At 35.4% G+C, this 15614-nt stretch overlaps 1 protein-coding gene across 1 annotated transcript in view; it reads left to right on the forward strand.

Annotated features, from left to right (window-relative positions):
- LMF1 (lipase maturation factor 1) overlaps positions 1-15614 on the forward strand; it is a 731135-nt gene that overhangs the window by 368893 nt on the left and 346628 nt on the right. The window lies entirely within an intron of this gene.

Consider the following 15614-nt stretch of genomic DNA (forward strand, 5'->3'; position numbering starts at 1 on the left):
TCTAGCTCATTTTGCAGTTGAGGAAACCAGGGCAAATTTCAAAGTTGGAAGTGACTTCATTAGTTGTCTAATCCTATCCTATATAGCATCTTATTAGACAAATGTTCATCTAGCTATTGCTTGATGGCTTTCAGTGTGGGAAAAAATCTATGTCTCCCAAGACAGCCGATAAATTTCTATTTCCCAAGGCAGATTCTAAATTTTCCTCTTTGCTACTTCTATCCACTATTCCTAATCTTGGCCTCTGGGACTAAGCAAAACAAGTATAATCCTTTCTTGTGTCAGCCCTTCAAATACTTGGAAAGATATCATCTCTCTCTCCTTAAGCCTTTAAGCTTCTATTCTAAGAATCTCCATATACCTTAGCTTACATTTAGAGATGACAAAAATGGAGCAAATGTTAAAGGGGCTACAGAAAGATAATGACATTAATAGTCCACTGTTATTGAAGCTGTGAATTGGTATAGCCCTTCTGGAAAAAAATTTGGAACTTTGTCCAAAAAAATCATTAATAACCAACTATGTATACTTTTTGACCCACAATACCTCTACTAGGTCTATACCACAATGACAACAAAAGAAAGAGGAAAAGGACTCATAGATAGAAAATTTGTAGCCGTTCAACTAATCCTTACAAAGCATGATCTTGAGACCATTGACTATTTATATTATCTAATAAATGCTCTCTAATTAGTGTCCCTCTTAGTTTTGTGCAGTTTGTACATCTAAGAATCCTATTCTCTGTAATTTCATCCAAGTAACTGATAAATGTTAAACAGCATAAGACCAAGCATTTTTCCTGGGGTATTCCATTTAGATTCTTCTTCCATTGACATCAAACTATTAATACTATACCTTGGTACTGGCTATTAAGCAGTCCCTACTACATCTAAATACTGTTTTCTACCTCTTCATCTTATCCACATAACAAGCATAAGAGTCTTTGTAGAATGTTTTCCTAAAATCCAGGTAAACTTTATCTTTACATCATGCCTTTAATTTAACAGTCTGGTAATACTGTCAAAAATGGAAATGTGATTAGTCTAGTATAACCTATTTTTAATCACTGCTTCCTTTTTGTATGTTAATAATAAATTCATTAAACAATATAGTTTATGGATTTTTTTGTTTCATTTTTTGGCCAGGAATTGAAGTTATACTCATTCACCTCAATCTCTTCCTACTCCATTCCCTCCTCCACTCATCTATCAAATTGTTCTTCCTAATGTGGAGCTCTGACAACATCACTTACTTCACAGCTAGCCCTCATTCAAAAAGCCTTCCCTTTCCAGTATTATACCTTACTTACCCTTTATTCTCTGCAATCAAGTGACACTGGCCTCTTTGTTGTTCCTTGCCCAAGATACTCCATCTCTCAACTCTATAAAATTTTACCTGTGGTCCTCCATGCTTAGAATGCTCTCTTGGTCACTTCCATCTTCTGATTTTTCTTGACTTCTTTCAAATCTTACCTAAAATCACTTCTTCCCAATCGCCTTCATTGATTATCTCCATTTTACCATATGTTGTCTCTCTCAATTAGCTTGTGAGCTTCTTGAGAGGAGCGTCTGTTTTTCCCCTTTCTTTATTATTCTCAAATGTGTTGTCTTTATCTTTACCCTTCATAATTCCCAATTTGAGAGCTGAGCTAAGTTGCCACATTCTCCATAAAATTCTACCCGATATCTTCAGCTAAATATCTTTTCTCCCTCTTAAAAATCTTTCTGAGTTTTCCTTAGTCTCAACTATGCCCCACCTTGTATTATACCTATCTGTACATGTGTCCTACTCTCTTCATTAGAATGTGAACTTCTTTTTTGAGATAGTAATGTGTATTTTAACATTTCATTAATTTTTTTCATTTCATTAATATGTCTACATGTCTAGATTACCAGAGCACACTATTTTCTTTGCTATTTCACGAGACATTACCTTTCCTTTTGCTTTAAAGAATTATTTTTAATTAATTTATTTATTTAGAATATTTTTCCATGGTTACATGATTCATGTTCTTTCCCTTCCCTTGTTCCTTCCCCCTCCCAGAGCTGACAAGCAATTCCACTGGGTTATACATGTATAATTGTTCAAAACCTATTTCCATATTATTTATATTAGCAGTAGAGTGATCTTTTAATACCAAAACCCCATCGAACCACAAGATCGATCATATGTTTTTCTTCTGCATTTCTACTTCCACAGTTCTTTCTCTGGATATGGATACGGTTCTTTCTTATAATTTTTTCTGGATTGTCCTGGATCCTTGCATTGCTGCTGGTAGAAAAGTCCATTATATTCGATTGTGCCACAGTGTATCAGTCTCTGTATCTCCTGGTTCTGTAACTTTCACTCTGCATCAGTTCATGGAGGTCTTTCCAGTTCACATGGAATTCCTCCATTCATTATTCCTTTCAGCACAACAGTATTCCATCACCATCAGATACCACAATTTGTTTAGCCATTCCCCAACAGAGGGACACCCCCTCATTTTTCAGTTTTTTGCCACCACAAAGAGTGAGGCTATAAATATTTTTGTTCAAGTCTTTTTCCTTATTATCTCTTTGAGGTACAAATCCAACAGTGGTATGGCAGAGTCAAAGGGTAGGCATTCTTTTAAAATCCTTTGTGCATAATTCCAAATTGCCCTCCAGAATGATTGGATTAATTCAAAATCCACTAGCAGTGTAATAGTGTCCCAATTTTGCCATAACCCCTCCAACATTTATCACTTTCCTTTGCTGCCATATTGGCCAGTCTTCTTGGTGTAAAGTAGTACCTCAGAGTTGTTTTTATTTGATTTTAGAGAATTATTTTTGACATTGGTGCTTGGTCAGATTTAGTTTTATATTTTTATAAGAATTCTGCTAGAAATTTCCTGCTTTCAAGATGTTCTGAACTCAAAAAATATAGTAAATGAAGGGAGTGATCTTCATTTGGGATAATGATAAGAAGCCTTCATTGCTTTCTCTTTTAGTTTACTTTAAAACTTATTTTGTGAGCTGAGTAACACAGTCTACTCAAGGCTTTTCTTCAAAAGCTTTTTTTTTCAACACCAACACAAGAATAAGATGCAGGATCCAGAGAGCAGGGAACGAGAGGGGAGATTTAGGAGAAGTTTTTCTTAGTTCTTAGTTTTTCTTAGCATTTCTTTTCTTGGTTCTCATCAGGAAACTATAGGAGTATTCTCATCTCACACTGTTTAAGGATTAGGTGAAAATATAGTAGTTAAAGCAATATAAGGGATGAGGAGAATTGGTTCCAGAGGAACCAAATAGATAGGCAATTGACCAAATGATATGACAGCAGCTTTTAAGAAAGCATTTCTATGAAATCACTGTGAAATAACATTGAGTGAAGCAATCTTATGTGAGGTGTTTGAGACCTATTTATTTTAAATATCATTTTGAAAAGCCTTTATCTACAAAGGGCAAAGGGGGTGGGGAGATGACTGTTTGAAATGCCAGGTGTCATGGGCAGACTTACTCACAGACAAGTTTCTGATATTGCTGTGACATTTAGGAACTCTACATCATAAGGAATATTATAAATCTTGTTATGTTATGAGGTCAGTAATTTGCCTTCTGAACTTTTAGAACTTGACAGAGAGAATTGAGGGCAGTGGGGTTCAGCAAAGAATGAAACACATTTTTGCCTTTTGGTTCTAAGGTGTGATTTCAGCATAATTTTCAGGACTTTAGTTTGGTTTAATCTGATTTTTTTTCCAACGAACTTTACTTTTCATTCTAAAGGAAAGTGGGGAAAAAGGTTTTAAAAGACTCATCTTTTAAAAGAAGAAACTTGGATATCAAACCACTTTTGAAAAAAAAATTATTGATGAAATGTAAAGAAATCAGAAACAGATGAGTTAAATTTTACCTAATGAGTCACACATATGAAAAGGGAAAGGGCGATATCAAATATCTCTGGAGTTAGGTTGAATCTAAGCTATTGTCAAATAATTTGGTAAGTCCTCTAAACCTCCTGACTCTTTTATTCCTGGTCATTTTACCCTTTGCAAAATCAGAGTGGCCATCCAGAAATGACAAAATCTAGGCCTCTGGCCTAACTCTGGACTATAGTCAAAATTTGATTAGTCATTTGAATTTGATTTTTAAGGGTTGCTTATTACCAGATCTAATTATACACACACTATAATTTAAAAGGAATCATCTAAAAATGAATAGAACCATTCCCCCAAATAGTTTTGCTGTAAAGTTATTAAAACACCCAGAGAAATTGACTTACTGAATTTTAAGGTAACATAGTGATAACTATAGCACAATAGTATCTCACTTATCCAGAGATCACTAACACTCTGACTATCTGACTTATCCAGCAAGAAAATGAAGAGGACATCTTAGTTGCCAAAATGGTTGCAATTACTCCTTACTGCTGTAGACCACTATATAGTTTATGAAATACTTTCTCATATACATACATATATATGGATCTAATGATATATATATATACATATATAATTAGATCTTTATGATCAAGCATAGTAAGTGCTTAATAAACACTGACTTTGGGAAGTAAGCAGTAAAGAAATTATTCTTCTATGTCCTCAAGATTACATGTCTGAAACATTATAGAGCCTGGACTAAAGCCTAGGACTTTTGACTCCTTGTCGCATTCTCTCTCTCTCTCTCTCCACATGTTCTAAAGTTGGTGGACTTAGAAACTTTCACTTAGAGCCTGTTTACTTTTAGTTTTGACACCATTGTAATAGACTCACCCATCAGGTTTCTTATCCAACAGTATGTTAGAAACAATGGATTGACATGGAGAGGGAGTATGGAAAAGGGGGAAAGCCATAAGAGCCAGATACAATGACAGCATTGAGAAGTGATACTTGATACCCTGACAGTGAGGACGGAGACAAAAAAACAAGTAGAAGCGACTTAGCAATCATAGTAGTCAGGAAACATTGAGCACAGAGGTAAATAGTCATACATCCCTATATCGGTACTGAGATTAACAGAGTTAAGTAATTTATCTCAATAATTACATTCCTTAGTCATCAAGAAGATTAAATTATTTATAACTTTCTGTGTGAGAAGATAGGAATTTAAATTATATTTTTAAAATCTTTCCAGATAGATTCATCTGGAAGATTTACAAAGGGAAATTCTTCATTCTCTCACATTACTAGAAAATGAGACTTTATTATAAAAATAAAAGTTATAAGAAAAGGTTGGATAGATGTTCAAGAGTCAGTGCAACCATCATCATCTTGACTCATAAAGTCCATATTCCTCAGCCTTTTGCTAGGAACTAGGAATTGTGGCATTTGAGGCAAAGTCTATTGGGGTTGGGGACTAAGATATGATCCTTCCAGTGCATGACTGAGGCAGACAAGAAATAAAGTACATGAGATATGAGGAAGTTGAGGAACTGGGAGGCCAGCAATGCTTGGAGGGGTAAAGAAGACTGATGCCAAAATTGAACTTATTGATAAGGAAGAGTGAACTAAGAGATTCATATATGATAACAAAAAAGATCTGAACCAAATGGAATGAACTTTAAAGGAAGAGAGCTGATTTCCCCTAATAGGAGGGGAGCAAGAAGCATGGCAACTCTTCTTTCTGGTTCTGTTTTTCAGGGGATATGAAAGCAGGAGGCAGCCAGCCTGGGAAAGGATGTTGAGAGATGATGTGTCTTCAGGGAAAAAGCTGGTTTTCAGTAAGCACCAAAAAATGGAAGGATTGTGAGAGGAAAAGATAACAGTGGTCACTTTATCCAGACACCACTTCTAACTGATAGGGAGACTGAGGTGCAGAGAGGTGAAGATTTTTGCCTAAGGTTACATCAATAGTGTCAAAGATAGGATTTAAAATCTCCTCTATTTAGCACATGATAAAGGCTTAATAAATGTTTTTTTCATTTATTAATTTATTTTCCCTATATTGCAATAGAGAGGAGATCTGCCTTCAGTGGAAAGGGAGGTGAGAGGGACATAAAGTGTGGGATGGGGAAAGGACTATAGCTGATTTTTTTTTTTGAGGGGAAAGAAGGACAGCAGTAAGGAGTGTTTGGTTCTTTGTCTTTTTTATCACTCACTCCTTTGTACATCTAATTTTAAGGTGATAGCAATATCTTCTGTTTCAAGTAGTCAGGCCTGGTGGCCAGGGTTTTAGGCTTTGCTACTCCAGTAGGAAGATATTCAAGGATTAGAGTATAATGGCCAGGGAACTCTAGAGGTGAAGGCCTCCAGCAAGCAGGAGAGGGAGTTGACATGGACAGTGTTGGAACCTTTTCCCTTCATTCACTCACACTCCATTATCTCTGCTAGTTTTAATTTTAAGCAACTATAGGATTTGGCCCAAATTTGCCATATCTCCTAATATTCCCTTTTATATGCCCTATCCTCTAAACCAGGGGTCGGCAACGTATGGCTCTTGAGCCATATCTGGCTCTTTTGAGGGTCAGATATGGTTCTTTCTGCAGGAGCCATAAAGTCAATGTTTTTTTCAGGTGCTGTTACAGGAGTGTGCACTGTGTGCGCTGTACCGCTCTCATGAAATTACATTTAAAAAAATGTGGTGTTTATGGCTCTCACGGCCAAAAAGGTTGCCGACCCCTGCTCTAAACAAATTGTACTACTTGAATTTGCCACATGCTTTTCCCTGGGCCTGACTTGAATTTCTGCTATACTCTCTCCACCAAGGTACCCTTCCTCCCCAAGTATCTTTTCCTATCTCATCTCATCCATTCAGCAAAGCAGTCAAATATTACCTCCTCTAGTAAGCCTTCCCTGACCTCTCTTAATAAGATGGGACTCTTCTTCTGGACTTCCATAGCAATTTGTCCCTCTCATATATGACACTTAATACTTCCTCCCTTTTATTAGATTTATGTGTTGAGAACATTACCTGCTTTCCTATAAAATCCAATGGACTAATTTGCTTTTCTAGACAGAAATTTTAGATCTTCAGGAAAATCTTGCTTCTCCTTCACCAGAAGTTCTACAGAAGTTGTTTGAATCTCTCAATCAAATCTGTTAAATGCTAGTGTTCTCTTTATTTTGCAGTCTTTTTGTTGATGGGCAATAGGATATCTGGTGGACTGAACCCAGTGAATAAATAGATAGTCTTATAAGATAAAAGCATTAAATAAAGAATAACAGACACATGGATTTTTAATGAATCCAATTCATTGAACATTTATTAAACTCCATTTTTTGTGCAAGATAGTATCCTAGTCCCTGGGGATTCTTTTGGGAGAAGGTGGAATACAATGTGGACTCAAATAAAAAATCCAAAGGAAAATTTCTGTCTTGTGTGTGTATAAATGTTGTTTCCAACATTAAAAAAAATTCCTCATACAAAGGGATTATTGTGTTTTGTATTTACATCCCTAGCTCCTATTGCAGAGCTCTAATAGATGGTAAATGCTTAATAACTGGTTTAAATCTATCTCATTAACAAATCTATTAAAATGGATTTTTCTTGCTTATATTTGCATTTCCAGTGTCTAACACAAAGAATGGCAAATGAAAATTCTTATTAATAATTATTGACTTGAAAATGACTTTGATAAATAGTTCTGACTAGTAATCCTAAATATATATGAATATATATGTATATATACATATACATATAGATATATTTTAAAGTAATCCTATAAACAATATGGAATTGAATTACTTCTCCTGGGCCTTACCTTGTAATCACCATGACACATGGCCAGGTAGACTCCCAAACTCCCAACAGAGAAAGAAACTGCTGCCTATGTTTTAGATAATCCATCAGACCCTGAGAGAGAATGAAAAACACTTAAGTCTACCTTTAGGCTACCCCTAGGAGTCTCCCCTTCCCTCCAACCCCTGCTCCAACTGAATAGGAACCCTGTTCCTTGTTCTGCCTTCTAGGTGAAGATGGAGATTGCCAGTCCAGAAGGCCGAGCCTTCAGAAGACTCTCTCTAAGCCCCAGTCACTACATATATTTTGGCCAGGTTTCCATACTAGAGTATCCATATCTGCTTCCTAGCTCTTCCCTTTGAGGTTGAAGGCTACATTATAATTTCTGTATTCTAAGTTCTATGCCAGTTCTGAGGACATGTAGGAATATCTCATTGCCCTCCCTAGCCCCACTTCTCTTTTGAAGGGTGATGGTTTTGAAAAAAAGGAAATTCAATTCTGTTAATAACCTAATCTAGTTACAAGGCTTACTGAAGCCCAAAGTTATGGGATATGATATGGCTGCCAAGGAGACTAAAAAGAAGTGCTCAGATGGGTCAGAGGAAAACCCAGAAAGAATAATGTCACAAAAAATCCAGAGGAGACGTTTTCAAGAGGAGGTCAGCGGTGTCAGCTGCAGTCCATAGATCAAGACCATCCATTTTTGCAATTAAGAGATCATTAGTAACTTTGGAGAGAGCAATTTCAGTTGAGTGATGAGGTCAGAAGCCAAACTGCATAGGATTGAGAAGTGAGTGAGCATTGAATATAAACAGCTTTCTAGGAGTTTGACTGAGTTTAGGAGGAAAGATAGAAGATGATAGCTTGAGAGGAAAGATAAAGGCTATTGAAGGTTTTTGCTTTTTTAATTAATTTTTTAATGATAGAAGAATTAATTTGTCTGAGAATGGTAGAGAATGAACAAGTAGATGGGGAAAGGAAGATTCAAGAGGGACGAGGGACAATATCATTGAAGTTGCAATCTGCTGGAGAAAACAGATGGGATAGAGTCAGGGACACATATCTGAGGTTTGGCTTTGACAAAAAGGGCCACTTCATTGTTCAAGACTGGAGGGGGTAAGAACAATAACCATGGCAAATTTTTCTTTAAAAAAAAAAAAGACTGAAGGGGGGAGGAGGAAAGAGTAGAAGATGTTCCCAAAGATTTAAAATAATCAGTTTCAAACATCAAATGGCCTCAATTTTCTCAGTAAAGTAATAGTGGAAGCCTTTAGGGAAAGAGGAAAAGGTGGGTAAGGAAACGGGGGTTTAAGAAAGGAAGAGAAAGTCTGGAATAGATTCTGTGGGGAGTGAGATAGAAAACAATTAGGGAGGAATAATAAGATATCTTGCTTCAGAAAGGGCCTAATTGAACTTGGATGGCATAAATTTATAATGTACCTAGTCAGTATAGTTGTGTCACTTCCTACTGCTCCATTCATCAGAACATGAGTAGGAGCAGAGGAGGCAGATGGTGAGTTATCCAGAGCTAAGATTTGACAAGACAAATAATATAGGATCTCAAAGGATTCATGAGCTAAGGACGTTGTAGAGTTGAATTGATGTGTTATTCAGTCATTTTTCAGTCATATCTGATTCTTTGTGACTCCATTTGGGTTTTTTTTTTTTTGCCAAAGATACTAGAGAAGTTCATCAGCTCATTTTATAGAAGAAAAAACTGAGGCAAACGGGGGTTATGTGACTTGCCCAGGGTCATACAACTAGGAAGTGTCTGAGGCCAGATTTAATCTCGGGAAGATGAGTCTTTCTGACTTCAAGCCTGCTCTTCACAGAAACACGAAGTCTTATTAATTAGTGCACTCTTTAGGTAAATTCATTCAAATTCAGCAAATGTTTACTAAATGCCTACTATGTGCAGTACAATGTGTTCATCAGTGGGGTACCAGAGAAAAAATGAAAGTCTCCTTTTCTCAAGAAACTAAAAACATACAGAAAATAATACAGTGTTATTTGGAGAGGAAAACAATAGTGTTGGGAGAAAAAGAGAAAGCTGAAGACTCTAAGAGGCAGAGGTGAAGTGTACAACTTTCCAGAGATGGAAGAGGGATTGCTGAGCTGGGGAAATAGTTAGTAAGCCTATTTGTTTGGAACATTGTGTACATAAAGGGAATGATATAAAACAAGTCTGTAAAAACAAGTGGGGGTTTGATAGTATTTTTAACACTTTTTAACTTAGAGGTAACAGGAATCCCTTCAAGATTTTTGAGTCAGAAAGTGCCACGGTCATGTCTGTGTCTTAGAAGGCTTATTTTGGCAGCTATTAGAATTAGTAATTGGACAGCGGAATTGCTAGAAAGAGACAGAACAAATTGTATGTTATTTCAGTAGTCCAGGAAAGAGATAATTAAATTCTAAACAGAGGTAGTGTCGTGTCAGCATCAAAAAAAAATATATATATATATGTGTATATATACATATACATATATAAATAAATAAATAAGGATGAATATAGGAGAGATATGACAAATCAATAAGACTTTTAGCAACTAATTAGATATGGAGAATGAAGAAAACAGTTGAGTCAAGATGTATTGTGAGGTTGTAAGTGACTAGAAGGATGGTCATACCCTCATAAGTAGTCATGTTTGGAGAAGGGATAGGTTTGGGGAGAAAGGTGAATTCCATTTCAGATGTGTCATTTGAGCATCCAAGGTGGCATGTAAGTGGAGCAGAGCTATAATTCAGGAGGAGAAATTAAGTCTAGAAAAAATAGAAATTCTGGAATCAACTGCATAAAGCCAAAAAATTTAATGCATGGCTGCTAATGATATAACCAAGATTATCTCTAATTTATCATATATATATATATATGTATATATATATACACATATATATATATGGGCAGCCACCCAGCTGCCACACACACACACACACACACACACACACACACACACACACACACACACACATATATATATATATATATACATACATATATATGAACTGCATGAAGCCAAAAATGTTAATGCATGCCAGCTAATGATATAATCAAGATTATCTCTAATTCATCGTATTTGTGTGTGTGTGTGTGTGTGTGTGTGTGTGTGTGTATTCTTGTTTGAATGTAGCTTTACTCTATGGTACCTCCCCCATAAGACTGAGCTCCTTGAGACCAAGGAATACTTTTTGTTTTTCTTTGTATCTTCAGTACTTTGCACAATATCTGATACATGGTAGACACTTAATAAATATTTGTTGTCTTGACTCAATTTGATTTTTTTTGTAAAGGTTTTTTAAAAAAAATGTATCAAGTTTTACATGATAATACAAAATATAAACTAGATCAAATTGCTTACTACCTCCAAGAGGAGGGCAAAAAGGGAAGTAAGGAGACAATTTGGATCTTACAATATTGAAAAATGTTGAAATTATATTGAAATTGTTTTTATATGTAATTGGGAAAATAAAATATCAAAAAATATATGTGTGTATGTATGTATATGTGTATCATACTTTATCAGGGGCTTATACTGCATTTATTAATATGGTCTTATGATTTTGCATGTTCTTGTTTTTAATATGATTAATAATGTTATTTTTCTACTGTTGAACCCTGAATTGCCAATATAAATCCAATATGATAATAGTGAATACCTTCGTGTCTAAATTTCTATATTTTTTGGCTAGGGTTGTATTTAAAACTTTTAAATCATTATTCATAATATTATTGCTCTTTAGACATTCCCCAATTAATAAATGGTAAAAAATATAGATAGTTCTCAATGAGAGACATCCAAACTATCTACAATCATATGGAATAATTTTTTAATTCACCAATAATTAGAGAAATGTAAATGAAAGGAACTCTGAAGTTCTACCGTATACCCTTCAGATTATGAACTCAGAACCAAAAAGGAAATGACCAAAATGGAAATTAGAGGGGTTACAGCAAAGCAAGCACATTAGTACATTGGTGGTGGAGCTTGAAACTATACCCATAAAATTACTAAGCTGTCCATACCCATTCACCCAATGATACTACGATTAGGCCTAAATACCCTAAAAAATGTTTTTAAAAAAGAAAAAGGACCCATAATTTTTTAAAAAAATACATAGTTTACATGTAAGTAAGAAAAATGTTTACATACAATTGAGAAAAAAGTTAAATGTAAAAATAAAATAAAATGTTAAAAAATTTAAATATGTATAGCATCTTTTTTTTAAATAGAAACTAGGGGAAAATCCACCATTTGAATAATGGCTGCACAAGCTGTGGCATGTGATAGTAGATAGAATATTATTGAACTATAAGATGCTAAAGAGACAGTTTCAGGTGAAATTTAGGAAGAGTTTTATAAACAGATGCAGAGTGGTATGAGCATAACTGAGAGAACAATTTATATGGTAACAAAACATGTAAGAGCAAAGAACTTTGAAAGACTTAAGGTCTCTGATCAATGCAATGGATCAATTAGGATTCCAGGGGCCTACTGGCAATCTGTGCTCCTGCCTCCCTAGGTTATAGAAAGATACTTTTGTGGGTTTTTTTTTAGCATTTTGGCAATGTGGAAGTTTGTTTTGCTTGAATATTCATATTTGTTATAAGTTTTTTTTTAGTTGGGTTTGAGAGACGAGATAAATGACTTAATTAAAAAATATATATAAAAATGCCATTGGTCTGGCTTTCTTTCTTTTATTTTTCCCTCACTTTTTTCCCTTAGTAGGATCCTATTCTTCTTTTTCTATTTGTTTGGATTTTATTCATGCAAAATCTTTTCAATTTCATGTTAATTGAAATTCTCTAGTTTATCTTTTGTGATCAACTTTCTTCCTTGTTTTGTTAACAATTCATCCCCTAGCCATTAGCTGTTAAAGGTACTTGACCTGATTCACTTTTAATTTTTTTAATGGCATGTTCATTAATATTCATGTCACATATTCATTTTGGGTTTGTTGGCTTAAGATATAAATTGTTGGTCTAAACCTGATTTCTTCCCTCCCTTTTCTTTTTAATTAGACTAGCTAAGGATTAAACTATTTTGTTCATCTTTTCAAAGAGCTAGCTTTTCACCTTATCACAGCTGTAGTCTTTGGTTTCTAATGATCCAATTTTCAAAATCATCAAATGTATCTTTCAGAACTTACTTAATTTTCTAATTTATGATATTCTCTTTTTCTGTTTTGTTAATCTGTGAGGTATGATATTTCTTTTGAAAATTCCTTCAGCAGTGTTTTGGAAATTTTGATATGTAGCTTGCTCATTGTCATTCTATTTCACAGAAAGGCAATATTTTTTTAAGTGTTAAAGTTGATGATTTATAAAAAATGCTATAATATTTTAAACATACTGTTTCTGCTTTTCAGATTGTTCAATTTTTCCTAGCTATTGCTTGACAAGATATTCATCACCTAGCCAGGTTAAGTGGGAGTGAATACCTTGCATTTTCCTATTCTTTTGTGGAAAAATAGAAAGTCCAAAAAAGATCTGTACTTAATAGAGATCTACAGTTTAATGTACACTCATCTTGAACTCCTTACTCTGTTTCCCCTCTTGTTCTCTCTCTCCCCTATATCTAGTCTGTTGCCAAGTCCTCTTAATTGATAGCATCTCTTGCACATGTCCCTTGCTGTCTTCTAGCACTGATACCACCCTAGGAGAGGCTCTTATCACTTCTTGCTTAGATTATTGCAGTAGCTTTCTAATCTGTTTCTGGGCCTTATGCCTCTCTTTACTCCATCCTTCACTTAGCTATCAAATTGATCTTTCTAAAATTGCAGATCTGCTCCCATTCTATAAACTCCAGGGGCTCCCTATTACCTCTAGGATAAAATGTAAAAATCCTCTTTGCCTTTTAAATCCCTCCATGACCTGGCCTCATCCTACTTTTCCAGTTTTCTCAAACTTATATACCTCTATATACTCTAATCACCACTGATATCCATGCTCTTCCTTGCATAAGACACTCCATTTCCCAGCTATGAATTTTCACTGGCTGTCCATCATGTCTAGAATGCTTTCGCTCTCTCCTAATTTTACATCCTGGATTCCCTGACTTCTTTTAAGACTTAGCAAAAATCTCATCTACAGAAAGCCTTTCTTGATCTTCCTTAATGCCAGTGCCTTCTCTCTGAGTTTATCTCCAGCTTACCTTGTATGTAGTTTGTATATAGTTGTTAGATAGCTAGCTAGCTAGCTGGCTAGATAGATAGATAGATAGATAGATAGATAGATAGATAGATAGATAGACAGACTCCTCCATTAGATCATGAACTTCTTGAAGGCAGGGATTTCTCCCCCCCCCCCCCCTTTGGCCAGTATTTGTATCACCAGTGCTTATTTAGCAAGATACCTGTACAAAGGAAGCACTTAAAATGCTTGGTGACTAGACAGTCCTAATTTCCTCTTCCCATATGTATATGCAAGTACTCATTTCATTGTCTGTTGATCTTAAATTTTTTAAAATAAAATTTAAAACAAAATCAAATGCATTTTCTTCTTTAAAGCAAGATATCAGGTTACTTCCAAATGCCTAGTTACATAAAACAATCATATAGATCCTGTGAATGTATAGTTTTCCAGACAAAAAGTGTTTAATTGAATTTATCAAGTGCTTTTAAATGGTGATATAACTTACTATTAAAATTTAATATAAGGGAAATCTAATTAAATAGCAGTTTTTGGACTCTGACCTCCACTTAGCCATCAAATTAATCAAAGTTATCAAAGCTCAATATTGTTATAAAAAACAGATGGAGGAATTGATAATAATAGAGGCTATAGGGGTTGAAGGTGATTTGGATTTGGTGGGGAAGAGAGCACACTCTCACCCACGGCCTCTTTATAGGTGCTGCTGGGAAAGCTATGCCTCTCCTCTCCTGACATGCTTGCTCAACTGAGCCTGTTAGCTATCCCTTATAACAGTTGCCCAGGCAGGGAACCACTGAGAGATTGTGTGTGTAGTTGACCTCTCTGGTTCCCCAACCAGGGATTGGAGTAATTATGAATAAGGGCTATTGATGCGCTGTTTGAATAATGGTGAAGTCTGACTGCTCAAGGATCACCCCTTCCCAAGGGCTTTGATATATTGACCACTCAGGAAAGGTACTTGATAATAAAACACTATATTTAAGTTCTAACTAATGGGGTTAGGAACAAGGGCAAAGGATGAAGGATTTGGGAACCTTATCTGCTAATACTCTAAGCTAATGATCAGACTATTGGAGAAAGCCAGATCAAGTAGAGACTGGAGGTCCTTCACCCTCCCACTCACTCTGGCCTGACTTGACTGGAGCCAAGTAAAAGATTTTGGAAGACTATTGATGATTTTTGATGACAGTATCACTGTTCTCTCTCAGCTCTATTGACAATGATGGTGATTGCTCTCTAGCTCTCTCAGTAAGACAGGTTGGTTTGCAGGTACAGGCCTACTCTCCCTGGAGACCTCCCACCTCCCAAGTTCTCCTCCAGACCGAGCCGCATGTGCTGGGTCTGGTGAGTATTTATAGGGTTGGATCCAACTGATTTTTTGCCCTGGCTCATGGCATCTGGGTACATTTCGAGGTGTTCAACTGCCTATCTTGTCACTCAAAGTTGGTGTCAATATGACAGTATTAATGAGGGTTTGTTCTGATTTTTTAAAGTGTGTTTTACATTTTGATTATATAAGCTAAAAGTATTTGACTATTATCAAATGAAACAAAACTAATGAATAAATATTTACAAAAGTAAGCACTATAATGAATTATATTAATTTCCTTTAGAAAAAATGTTAAGATAAATGTCAACTCACAGTTTACTTGTTATATATATCTATATATCTATATATTTCTCTACATATACACATATATATGATAATTTTACCTTAACTTTATGATATGAAAGTGGAAAAAAGGGGTGGGGGGTAGAGATGCAAAAGGAACCTAGAAAAGGATAAGGAACAAGAATAGGAGTCTGAAGAGGGTACTTCTCTGAAATGT

The sequence above is a fragment of the Gracilinanus agilis genome, chromosome 1 (assembly GCF_016433145.1).
Source record: "Gracilinanus agilis isolate LMUSP501 chromosome 1, AgileGrace, whole genome shotgun sequence".
Classification (NCBI taxonomy): domain Eukaryota; kingdom Metazoa; phylum Chordata; class Mammalia; order Didelphimorphia; family Didelphidae; genus Gracilinanus; species Gracilinanus agilis.